This window comes from Capricornis sumatraensis, chromosome 4, assembly GCF_032405125.1.
Source record: "Capricornis sumatraensis isolate serow.1 chromosome 4, serow.2, whole genome shotgun sequence".
Classification (NCBI taxonomy): domain Eukaryota; kingdom Metazoa; phylum Chordata; class Mammalia; order Artiodactyla; family Bovidae; genus Capricornis; species Capricornis sumatraensis.
The window spans coordinates 79,460,033-79,473,537 of NC_091072.1; positions in this window are offsets into that span (position 1 = coordinate 79,460,033).

The window sequence follows — 13,505 nt, forward strand, 5'->3', positions numbered from 1 at the left end:
CTTTTTTTTCTTGATGAATCTGGCTAAAGTTTTATCAATTTTGTCTGTGTTTTCAAAGAGCCAGTTTTTAATTTAATTGTTCTTTTCTGTCAACTTTCTCTATTTCATTTTATTCCTACTCTGATTTTTATGATTTATTTTCTTCTACTAACTTGGGGTCTTGTTTGTTCCTCTTTCTCTAGTCTCTTTACATGTAAAGTTAAGTTGCTTACTTGGTATTTTATTGTTTCCTAAATTAGACTTGTGTCACTATAAACTTCCCTCTTGGAACTGTTTTGCTGACTCCTATAGGTTTTGGATCATTGTGTTTTTGTTTTTATTTGTCTCTGTGCTGGGAGCCAGCTCGGGAGATCCCACCCATGACAAGGTCATGCAGGACTCGAGGCACTCCCTGGGCCATCCCACCCATGACAGGGTCATGCAGAAGAGTCCTGATAAGCAAGGCCTCAGGACTTGACGGACCTCCTGGACCTGCTTGAGCATCTACCCCAAAAGCAGAATATGTCTGTCTTACTATTTTATGCCTTTTACCAACTCTTCTGACATTAACAGGGGGCTATCCCCAACCACCTTTCTCTGGAAAAAATCAACTTAGGGCTCTAGCTGATAAATCTCCTGGGCATGAAAGGAGTGTTTCAAACCCCCTGTTAGCATTCTAGCTTACTTGGCAGGTTTATCCAGACTCTTGCAACATTGTTGAGTGAATGCTTGCTGCCAAGATCTCACATCCCTATACATTGTGTTCCTGGGAGTGCATATAGTCAGGATGTAGAAAAAACAAGCAGCAGCTTTAGCATTAGCAACATTAGACTTTGAGTTAATAAGTTCTTTCTTGCTGTAACCCGCTAAATCTTTGGTCCATAAAAATGTAACTCTGTACTTTAAGGGTGACGCAGGCTAGGAATTTAAGAAGAAACACTTTAAGGGAAAATTATTGTTCTGGCTGACCAACCTTTATCAAAAAGGGGTCATAAAATATCAACAGGCTTCCGGGCCAGAAGATAATGTACAAAAAATAAGACTCTTGCAGGAAAGAACCTGGTACCGATAAGTTAATACTGATGGAATGTTGAGTTGACTCTGCATTTTTCACCTTGCTGTATGTACAAATCAGGGTATAAAAGGCCTCTATAAAAATAAAGTGACGGGCCTCACTCACTGAAGCTTGGTCACCCCCTGTCATTCTTTCCTTATCTCTAAATCTGAGTCACCAACGCTGTCACCTTGAAGATAACCTGGATCCAACTGGGGATAGATCCCGACATCTCTGGGTATTTTTTACTTCCTCTTTGGTTTCCTCAGTGATTCATTGGCTGTTTCCTAGTATACTGTTTAGCCCCCACGTGTTTGTGGGAAGTTTTTTGCAAATTTTTTCTTATAGTTAATTTCTAGTCTTGTAGCACTGTGCTTGGAGAAGATACTTTGATATGGTTTCAATCTTCTTAAATTTACTGAGACTTGTTTTGTGTCCTAGCATGTGATCTATCTTGGAGAATGTTCCATGTGCACTTGCAAAGTATGTATATTCTATTTCTTTCAGATGAAATGCTCTATATATCAATTATGGCCATTTGATCTAATGTATCATTTAAAGCATAGATTTACTTATGGATTTTCAGTCTGTATGATCTGTCCATTGATATAAGTGGTGTGTTAAAAACTCCTACTATTATTGTGTTACTGCCAATTTCTCATTTAATGTCTGTTAGTATTTGTCTCATATACTGAGGTGCTCCTGTGTTGGATGCATCTATATTTACAATATTCATATCTTCTCACATTGACCCCTCAATCATTATGTAGTGTCTGTGTCCTTCTTTGTCTCTTGAAATAGTGTTTATTCAAAAGCCTATTTTGTCTGATATAAGTAGTGATACTCTGATTTTCTTTTGATTTCCATTTACATGGAGTACTTTTTTCCATCATCTCACTTTCACTCTTTGTGTGTCTCTAGGTCTGAAGTTTATGGCATCTGGTCCATCACTTCATGGGAAATAGATGGGGAAACAGTGGAAACAGTGTCAGACTTTAATTTTTTGGGCTCCAAAATCACTACAGATGGTGGTTGCAGCCATGAAATTAAGAGATGCTTATTCCTTGGAAGGAAAGTTATGACCAACCTAGATAGCATATTGAAAAGCAGAGACACTACTTTGCCAACAAAGGTCTGTCTAGTCAAGGCTATGGTTTTTCCAGTGGTCATGTATGGATGTGAGAGTTGGACTGTGAAGAAAGCTGAGCGCCAAAGGATTGATGCTTTTGAACTGTGGTGTTGGAGAAGACTCTTGAGGGTCCCTTGGACTGCAAGGAGATCCAACCAGTCCTTTCTAAAGGAGATCAGTCCTGGGTGTTCTTTGGAAGGAATGATGCTGAGGCTGAAACTCCAGTACTTTGGCCACCTTATGCAAAGAATTGACTCATTGGAAAAGACTCTCATGCTGGGAGGGATTGGGGACAGGAGGGAAAGGGGATGGCAGAGGATGAGATGGCTGGATGGCATCACTGACTCGATGGACATGAGTCTTAGTGAACTTCAGGAGTTGGTGATGGACAGGGAGGCCTGGTGTGCTACAATTCATGGGGTTGCAAAGAGTCAGACATGACTGAGCTACAGAACTGAACTGAACTGTGGTCTGAAGTCAATCTCTTGTAGGCAGCCTATGTAGGTGTCTTGTTTTGTATCTATTCAGCCACTCTATGTCTTTTGGGTGAAACATTTAGTCTGTTTACATTTAAGGTAATTAATGATATGTATGCTCTTATTGGAAAAGAAGTACGTCAAGGCTGTATATTGTCACCCTGCTTATTTAACTTATATGCAGAGTACATCATGAGAAACTCTGGGCTGGATAAAACACAAGCTGGAATCAAGATTGCTGAGAGAAATATCAATAACCTCAGATACGCAGATGACACCACCCTTATAGGAGAAAGTAAAGAGGAACTAACAAGCCTCTTGATGAAAGTGAGAGAGGAGAGTGAAAAAGTTGGCTTATAGCTCAACATTCAGTAAACGAAGATCATGGTATCTGGTCCCATCACTTCATGAAACAGTGTCAGACTTTATTTTTGGGGGCTCCAAAATCACTGCAGATGGTGATTGCAGCCATGAAATTAAAAGATGCTTACTCCTTAGAAGGAAAGTTATGACCAACCTAGATAGCATATTAAAAAGCAGAGACATTACTTTGCCAACAAAGGTCCGTCTAGTCAAGGCTATTGTTTTTCCAATAGTCATGTATGGATGTAAGTTGGACTGTGAAGAAAGCTGAGCGCCAAAGAATTGATGCTTTTGAACTGTGGTGTTGGAGAAGACTCTTGAGAGTCCCTTGGACTGCAAGGAGATCCAACCAGTCCATTCTAAAGGAGATCAGTCCTGGGTGTTCATTGGAAGCGCTGATGCTGAAGCTGAAAGTCCAATACTTTGGCCACCTCATGTGAAAAGTTGATTCATTGGAAAAGACTCTGATGCTGGGAGGGATTGGGGGCAGGAGGAGAAGGGGACGACAGAGGATGAGATGGCTGGATGGCATCATGTACTCGATGGACGTGAGTCTGAGTGAACTCCAGGAGATGGTGATGGGCATGGAAGCCTGGCGTGCTGCAATTCATGGGATTGCAAACAGTCGGACACGAGTGAGCGACTGAACTGAACTGAACTGATGCTCTTATTGCCATCTTGTTAATTGTTTTGGATTTATTTTTGTAGATCTCCCCACCCCCCACCCCCACCCCCCGCCTTTTTCGTTTCTTTTCTTGTGATTTGATGACTGTCTTCAGAGCTGTCTTAGAATTCCTTTTTCTTTTTTGAGGGTATATCTATTATAAATTTTTGTTTTGCAGTTACCCTGAGGGTTTTATAGGAGTATATGATTGTTTTATGTTGCTGATTTTTAATTTTTGAACGTCTTTTTAAAAATCTTGTATTTATATTTTCTTCTGCTCATATATTGTTTTTTATATCATATTTTACATCTATTTGTTTTGTGTATCCCTTAACTGCTTATTGTGTATATAGATGACTTTAGGACATCTGACTTTTAACCTTCCTTATAGTTTTGAGTGTGAATGATTTCTTACCTTCACTGTATGTTTGCCTTTACTGGTAAGCTTTTTCATTTTGCAATGTTCTTATTTCTAGTAGTAGACTTTTCTTTTTCACCTAGAGAACTTCCTTTAGCATTTGTTGTAAAGTTCGTTGGATGGCTCTGAATTCTTTCAACTTTTGCTTGTTTGTAAAGCTATTGATTTTCCCACCAAATCAGTATGAGAGACTTGCTTACTTGAGTATTCCTGGTTGTTAGGTTTTCCCCTTTCATCACTTTAAACATATCATGCCACTCCCTTCTGACCTGCAGGTTTATCGCATTTATCAATTTGTGTATACTGAACCATATTTGCATCCTAGGATATATTCCACTTGATCGTGGTGTATGATTCTTTTAGTGTGTTGTTGAATTCAATTTGCTAAGATTTTGTTGAGAATTTTTGCATCTTTATTTATCAGGAATTTGGTCTGCAGTTTCTTTTTCTTGTAATGTCTTTAATTGGTTGTGGTATGAAGTAAATCTGACTTTGTAAAACTAATTAGGTAGTGTTCGCTCCTTCTTCTATTTTTTGGAAGAGTTCAGGAGGTGGATACATGTTAATTCTTTTAAGTATTTAGTAGAATTTACCATTAAAACAATCTGGTGCTAGATTTTTCCTTTGTTGAGAAATTTTAAATTATTCAGTCGTTTTAGTTATTATTGGATTTTTCATATTTTGTATTTCTTTATGATTCAGGTTTGGTAAATTATATGTTTATAGGGATGCATCCATTTCTTTTTGGCTATCCAGTGTGTTGGCATAAAATTATCCATTGTAGTCTCTTGTTCTTTAAGAGACATTAGTTGTAATGTCTCCTCTTTCATTTCTTGCTTTACACTTTTTGGTGTTCTTTTTTCATAGTTTAACTGGAGGTTGTCAACTTTATCTTTTCAATAAATAGCTCTTAGTTGTGTTTTTTTTTTTTTCTTGTCTCTGTTTCATTTATTTCTACTCTGAGCTTTGTTGTTTTCTTCCTCTGATAATTTTGGGCTTCGTTTTTTTTTTTTTTTTTCTAGTTTCTTAAGGTGTAAAGTTAGTTTGTTTGAGATCTTCTTCCTCCTTACCTCCCTTCTCCTTCCCTCTTTTCCCCTTCTTTCCATTCTCCCTCATCCTCCTCTTTCTCTCTCTCTCTCTTTCTCTATTATAGATATTTATCACTATATACTTTCTTCTTGGAATTGCTTTGCAGTATCCAATAGGTTTTGATATGCTATATTTCTATTTTTGTTTGTTTCAAGATACTTCTGGATTTAAAAACATTTCTTCTTTGATCCAGTGGCTGTTCAGTAGTGTTGTTTAATTTTCATATATTTGTGAATTTTCCAGCTTTCCTCTTACCACTGTTTGCTTAGCTTCATACCATTGTTGTTGGAACAGATACCTTAAATTTTGTAAGCCTTGTTTTGTGACCTCTCATATGATCTATATGAGAATGTTCCATGTACACTTGAGAAGGATGTATTTTCAGCTAATGTTGGATGAAATGTTCTGTGTATGTCTCAGATTCATTTGGTCTAAAGTATGGTTCAAGTCCAGTGTTTCCTTCATGACTTTCTGTTTAGATGATCTATCCCATTATTGAATGTGGGGTATTGAACTCTTTTACTCTTTGTTTATTTTTCTTATTTCTCCCTTTAGATCTATTAGCATTTGCTTAATATATTTAGGTGCTCCAATGCTGTGTACACACACACACACACACACACACACACATGCAATTATTATATCTTTTTGATGCATTGATCCCTTTATCATTACATAATTACTTTGTCTCATTACTGCTTTTGGCTTAGTTTCTATTTTGTATGATATAAGTATAGCAACCTGTGCTCTCTTCTTGCTTCCACTTGTACTGAACGTCTTTTACCATCCCTTCTCTTTGAGCCTATGTTTGTTCTTAAGGCTAAAGTGAGTCTCTCTTAAGTGATGTATACTTGGGTCTTGATTTTTAAAAAATGTATCCCGCCACTCTATGACTTTTGATTGGAGAATTCAATCCATTTCTATTTAATTATTGATAGATAAGGGCTTTCTAATCCCATCTTGTTTTCTGGCTGTCTTATAGGTTATGTGTCCAAGATTTCCAACACCACTTTCTGAAGTTACTTTTTGCCATTGTATATTCTTGCCTCTTTTGTCAAAGGTTAATTGATGATAGGTGAGTGGGTTTACTTCTGGACTCTCTGTTCCATTGATCCATATGTCTGATTTTGTGTCAATACGCTTTGCAGTATTATCTGAAGTTAGAGAGGGTTATCCTTTGGTTTTTTTTCCTCAGGATTTCTTTGGTGATTCTGGGTCTTTTATGGTTCCATACAGATTTTAGAATTATTTTAGTTCTGTGAAAAATGTGTCATGGGTAATTTGATAGAGATTGCATGAAATCTTGAGAGAGTCAATTCCTAGGCAGGTTGATAAGAAGTCTGGGGGGCCCTGAGGAAAGAGGGGTCTGGGGTTCTCAAGGAGGAGATAGGGGTCTGGAATTCTCAAGGAGGAGGAAAGGACACATTTTTAATTTTTCTCTACATTCCCTAGTCTTCAGTTCAGTTCAGTTCAGTCACTCAGTTGTGTCTGACTCTTTGCAACCCCATGAATCACAGCACGCCAGGCCTCCCTGTCCATCACCAACTCCCGGAGTTCACTCAGACTCACGTCCATCAAGTCGGTGATGCCATCCAGTCATCTCATCCTCTGTCGTCCCCTTCTCCTCCTGCCCCCAATCCCTCCCAGCATCAGAGTCTTTTCCAATGAGTCAACCCTTTGCATGAGATGGCCAAAGTACTGGAGTTTCAGCTTTAGCATCATTCCTTCCAAAGAAATCCCAGGGCTGATCTCCTTCAGAAAGGACTGGTTGGATCTCCTTGCAGTCCAAGGGACTCTCAAGAGTCTTCTCCAACACCACAGTTCAAAAGCATCAGTTCTTTGGTGCTCAGCCTTCTTCACAGTCCAACTCTCACATCCATACATGACCACAGGAAAAACCATAGCCTTGACTAGATGGATCTTAGTCAGCAAAGTAATGTCTCTGCTTTTGAATATACTATCTAGATTGGTCATAACTTTTCTTCCAAGGAGTAAGCGTCTTTTAATTTCTTAGTCACATAGAATGATCTTTTTATTTTTTTTTCCTGGAACTGATGACTACACAACAAACAACTCAGTTTAAACTCTTTACTAGGGATTATATGGGCTTCCCTGGTGGTTCAGATGGTAAAGCTTTTGCCTGCAATGTGGGAGACCTGGGTTTGATCCCTGGGTCGGGAAGATCCTCTGGAGGAGGAAATGGTAGCCCACTTTAGTACTCTTGCCTGGAAAATTCCATGGATGGAGGAGCCTAGTAGGGTTCAGTCCATGGGGTCACAAAAAGTTGGACACAACTGAGCAACTTTACTGGTTTAGGGATTATATAATAACAATGTATCCTACTTGAGGACAGTTTCTCCTTCCTGAAAACCTTCTGACTAATACTGATATCTTAGAATGTATATTATGGGAGTGGGTCTGGTAGGATCTTTCTCTTGTTAAGTTCTAATCCTGTTACCCTAAAATGTAAATTGTGGGAGTGGGTCTGGTAAACCTTTTACAACCTTGAGACATTCTTTTGATTTATTGTAATAACTAATTAAAAAGTATATAATTCCCTTGCTAAAGATTAGCGAGGGGGCACTTTCCACCCCCTTTCTGATGTCTGTGTCAGAAGCTTTCTCTGTCCCTTTTCTTACTTTAATAAAACTGCTACACAAAAGCTCTTGAGTGATCAAGCCTGGTGTCTGGTCCCGAAGCTAAATCTTCTTCAGAGATCACGAATCTGACATCGTTCACAATAAGCTATCAATTTGTAGATTGCTTTGAGTAGTATGACCATTTTAACAATATTAATTCTTCCAATCCAAGAGCAAGGGATATTTTTCTCTTTCTTGGAATCATCTTCAGCTTTTCCTTTATTAATGTTTTATAGTTCTCAGCATATAAGTCTTTCACCTTCTTGGTCAGGTTTATTTCCAAGAATTTTATTTATTTTAAAAGGTTTTTTTTTAATATCTCACTACTAATATTTCATTTTTAGTATAAATAATATAACCAATTTCTGTATGTTAATCTTGTATTCTGCTACCTTGCTGAATTCATTTACCAGTTTGGGTAGTTTTTGTGTGGAGTCTTTAGGGTTTTCCATATGCAGTGCCAATTGTGATTTCCATTTTAACCTTATTCTACATTCTGGAATATTCTTCCTAAATTTCTTGAATGGAAAAACTTGGTATCAGGGAAGGTAAGGCATTCATTCATTTATTTATTGATTCATTCAACAGGTATTTATTGAAATTCTACTGCCACATCTGCTTAGAAACAATGAGTAAATACACTATCCTTCTTTATAAAAATATTAAAAGATTATTTTTAATGGCAATTCTCCTTGCATATGGTTTATAGGATCAGTATTCAATCATGTTTTTCCAATGGGCCTCTAAATGGCACCAGGATATGTAGTTCTGACTACTTTTGGCATCTAGCCCACTAATATTGTTGGTCACACTTCTTCCTCTGGGACCCCTGGATTTCCAAAACAGTCTGGAATCCAAAATATATACAGAAATATGTGCTGAATGTGGCAGATACACAAAAGAAATTGCAGCAGTTCTCATCAAACTGTGCAGCCCAGGACAGACATCTGGGAAACAAGATCAAGAGTTCTGCAGGTTTCAGGCAAAGATAAAAGGTTTGTCAGAGCAGAAGTACCAATGCAGTCTTGTGCTGGAGCTGGGCTTTAATAGAAGTCATTGATAGTGACCACAAGATGCATTTTACATGCATTGAGAGTTGAAAGGGCACACTGTTTTTTGTTTTTGTTTTTTTCTGACACTGTCACACTTGGGAGTTTTACTGTCCAAATCCAACATGAACGTGATGGTTGGCTCTGATTCATATTTTTTATTAGTATAAAGCAGTAGTTCTCATCCTTGTTGGTCATCAAGACTCTTCACAATCTTAAAGTATTATAAAGCAGTTTTTGGAGCTCCAAAAAGCTTTTATGTAAATAACATCTATTAATATTTAATATATTAGAAACTAAAACTGAGAAATTTTAAAAATTTGCTTAATTTAAAAATAACCCTAGTGCATGTTATACATAAAATGTTTAAATGAAAAATAACTATTTTTCTAAACGGGAGAATCTCTCTTTCTTTCTTTAGTCACTAAGTTGTGTTTGACTCTTGCAACCCCATGTACTCTAGCCCGCCAGGCTCCTCTGTCCATGGGATTCTCCAGGCAAGAATACTGGAGTGGGTTGCCATTTCCTTCTCCAGGGATCTTCTTGATTCAGGGATCGAACCCAGGTCTCCTGCATTGCGGGCAGATTCTTTACTGACTGAGCTATGAGGGAAGCCCTAAAATGAGAGAATAGTACCTTGTTTTATAGTTTTCATGTTTGGCTTACAGCTGGATGCTCATAACTGCTTCTGTGTTCAATCTGTGGCCAAATCCCATGTTCTGTAGCCTCTGGAAACTCCACTGTACACTTGTAAGAAAGTGAGAGTGAAAAAGGTTAAAACTGTTTTCATATAATTATGAAAATAGCTTTGTAGACTCCATGAAAAAGTCTCAGACTCTCCTAAAGGAATCTAGACCACACTTTGAGAACCATTCTTCTCGAATATTATGGCTGACAAGGTACTTTCAAAATATGTCAATATTTCATAGATATTTCCTGCCAAGATCCCATGAAGAAAGGAAAGTATAGGTATGACCTAGGGGCCTAGATGAAGCAGCTCACCATAAACATATAATTCCTTTGAAGATTGCTATTTTAAATTAAAAATGCACTCATACTTTGCATTCAATGCCATAGCATATGTGTGATTATTTTAATACAATAATTTCTCCCTTGATCATTGAAACACTCACCTCCAAGAAGATGCCTTGTATTCATCCTGTGGTTCTTTTATACTTCCTGGCACACTGAATCCAGTGTGACACACTAGGGACTTCAAAATGACACTGACTGGTGGAACTATTTAGGCCCATTTCATGGTAGGAAGCTAGAGCTTAGGTTAAATAACTTAGTAGCAATAAAGACCACTCAAGAGGGAGAGGACATATGTATACCTCTGGCTGATTCATGTTGATGTATGGCAGAAACCAATACAACACTGTAAAGCAATTATCCTCCACTAAAAAATAAAGAAAAGAAAGAGACCAACTAAATGAGAAAAAGCAAAGCCTATTTATTCTGAGCTTGCTGTAGCAAAGGAATTAGGATTGTCACATGTGTTTTGGGAGAGACTCAAAGGCAGGCAGAGGAGTGGGATAGGTTATAGTGGAAAAACGGGAAGACTGCAGGTGCGCTCTGATCGGAGGCAATTTGTATGGGGAAGCTGGAGGTGGGTAATAGCAGAGGGCATCCTGCATGATCGGTGAGAGGTGCGTATTTGGCTTTCTCTGGTTGGTCCTAAGAAAGTAGGGATAAAAATTAGGGAAGCTGTCAGTTATTAATCAAGTCCTGGATATTGGGGGCTGATTATTTCAGAGGCTATTGTTTGGCATCCTGGCCTGGCACTAGAAAGAAAATAGTCTGACTTCCTACAAGTCTGGTTGGCTTCCTAGTCTGATTATTATAAAGGGTTGGTTTCCTAGGCTGGCTGCTGCAGGTTGTGGGTCAGTGTTATATTTTTATGTTTGGTCTGGCCATTGTCTGCTTGTACCTTCAGTCTCCCAGTAATGAGGGGTCACACGGGAGAACGTGGGTTTGTGAAAGGAATCCTCTAAAGAGATGAGCGAGAAGGAAGACTTTGCAGTTCCCCCACTTATGATTTCTTGGTCATGGTTGTAAAACTGTAGTACTTAGAAAGGAAACAGACTGAACTAATAACTGTTATTTCAGATACTTTAAAGCATTTCATTAAGTTTGCAAATGGAGCCAAACATTCAGAAGTCTTTTTAAAACTGGTAAAATTTGCTAAATTTATGAAAAGAATAGGATTTGGGCTCAACTTCAAAGTTTAACGGAAAGAACTAGCTTTTATGATCTGAAATCACACTGACTATACTTTGAAAAACAACAACAACAACAAAAAAAAAACCCAAAGAACATCTCTGAAGTCTCTTTTGGGCAAACAGGCTGCCCTTGGTGGACTTAACTCGTACTTCCTGGGACCTCTGGGGAGTGGTCTGGCCTGAGCTAGGGTAATAGCAGGACTTAAGTTTCCTGTTTAGCCACCTTGTATAACTTGAGATTTTCTTCTTTTAACATGTGTATTTCTTTTTTTGTTTTAAATTTATTTTTTTATTGAAGGATAATTTCTCTATAGAATTGTGTTGTTTTCTGTCAAACCTCAACCTGAATCGGCCATAGGTATACATATATCCCCTCCCTTTTGAACTTCTCTCCCATCCTCTGCCCATCCCACCCCTCTAAGTTGATACAGAGCCCCTGTTTGAGTTTCTTGGCCGTACAGCAAATTTCCATTGGCTATCTATTTTACATATGATAATGTAAGTTTCCATGTTACTCTCTCCATACATCTCACCCTCTCCTCCCCTCTCCCCATGTCTGTAAATCTATTCTCCATGTCTGTTTCTCCATTGCTGCCCTGTAAGTATATTCTTCAGTACTATTTTTCTAGATTCCATTTATATGCATTAGAATATGATATTTATCTTTCTCTTTCTGACTTACTTCACTCTGTATAATAGGTTCTAGGTTCATCCACCTCATTAGAACTGGCTCAAATGCATTCCTTTTAATGGCGGAGTAATATTCCGTTGTGTATATGTACCACTTCTTTATCCATTCATTTGTTGATGGACATCTAGGTCGCTTCCATGGTCTAGCTATTGTAAATAGTGCTGCAATGAATAATGGGATACATGTGACTTTTTCAATTTTGGTTTCCTCAGAGTATATGCCTAGGAGTGGGATTGCTGGGTCATACAGTGGTTTTATTCCTTTTTTTTTTTTAAGGAATCTCCATACCTTCTTCCATAGTGGTTGTATCAATTTACATTGCCACCAACAGAACAAGAGCATTCTCTTTTCTCCACACCCTCTCCAGCATTTATTGTTTGTAGACTTTTTGATGATGGATGGCCATTCTGACCGGAGTCAAGTGGGCCTTAGGAAGCATCACTACAAACAAAGCTAGTGGAAGTGATGGAATTCCAGTTGAGCTATTTCAAATCCTAAAAGATGATGCTGTGAAAGTGCTGCACTCAACATGCCAGCAAATTTGGAAAACTCAAAAGAAGTCACAGGAAGGAAAAGGTCCATTTTCATTTCAATCCCAAAGAAAGGCAATGCCAAAAAATGCTCAAACTACTGCACAATTGCACTCATCTCACACGTTAGCAAAGTAATGTTCAAAATTCTCCAAGCCAGGCTTCAGCAATACGTGAACCGTGAACTTCCAGATGTTCAAGCTGGATTTAGAAAAAGCAGAGGAACCAGAGGTCAAATTGCTGACATCCATTGGATCACTGAAAAAGAGAGAGAGTTCCAGAAAAACATCTACTTCTGCTTTATTGACTATGCCAAGGCCTTTGATTGTGTGGATCACAATAAACTGTGGAAAATTCTGAAAGAGATGGGAATACCAGACCACCTAACCTGCCTCTTGAGAAATCTGTATGCAGGTCAGGAAGCAACAGTTAGAACGGGACATGGAACAACAGTGTTGTATTATAGGATTAAAAAAAAAAAAGGTTTTATAATGAAAAATTCCTTTATATTCTTTTCCATAATTTTCCCTTCTGTACTCAAAGGCCACAGCAGGTCCAAACAGAACATTTCTGAGCCTTATTAGAGATGTGTCCTGTCTGGGTGACACTGCCTCGTCAGGTGACATTTCCAGGTTTACAATGCTGCTGCTGCTGCAAAGTCGCTTCAGTCAAGTCTGACTCTGCGCGACCCCACAGATGGCAGCCCACCAGGGTCCCCCGTCCCTGGGATTCTCCAGGCAAGAACACTGGAGTGGGTTGCCATTTCCTTCTCCAGTGCATGAAAGTGAAAAGTGAAAGTGAAGTCGCTCAGTCATGTTCAACCTTCGAGACCCCATGGACTGCAGCCTACCAGGCTGCTCCATCCATGGGATTTTCCAGGCAAGAGTACTGGAGTGCGGTGCCATTGCCTTCTCTGGGTTTAGCATGCAGAAGCATCTTTATACATTAACGGGAAGCACCTCTTCCTACTAGCTGATGAAGCGCAACACTGCCATACCTGGTTTCCAGTTGGTGCCCTGTGCAGGCTCAGTCCCAACAACTTCTGCAGCAGCCCCGACTGAAATCCTACCCCTCCATTTTCCCCAGAAAAATCATGTTTTAAGTAAGTATAGGTTATGAAAAACATAATTTTAGGTATAATCCACATAAAAGTGCACATGTTATCTGAGTGACACATAACTGGAAACAGATATACCTCTGCT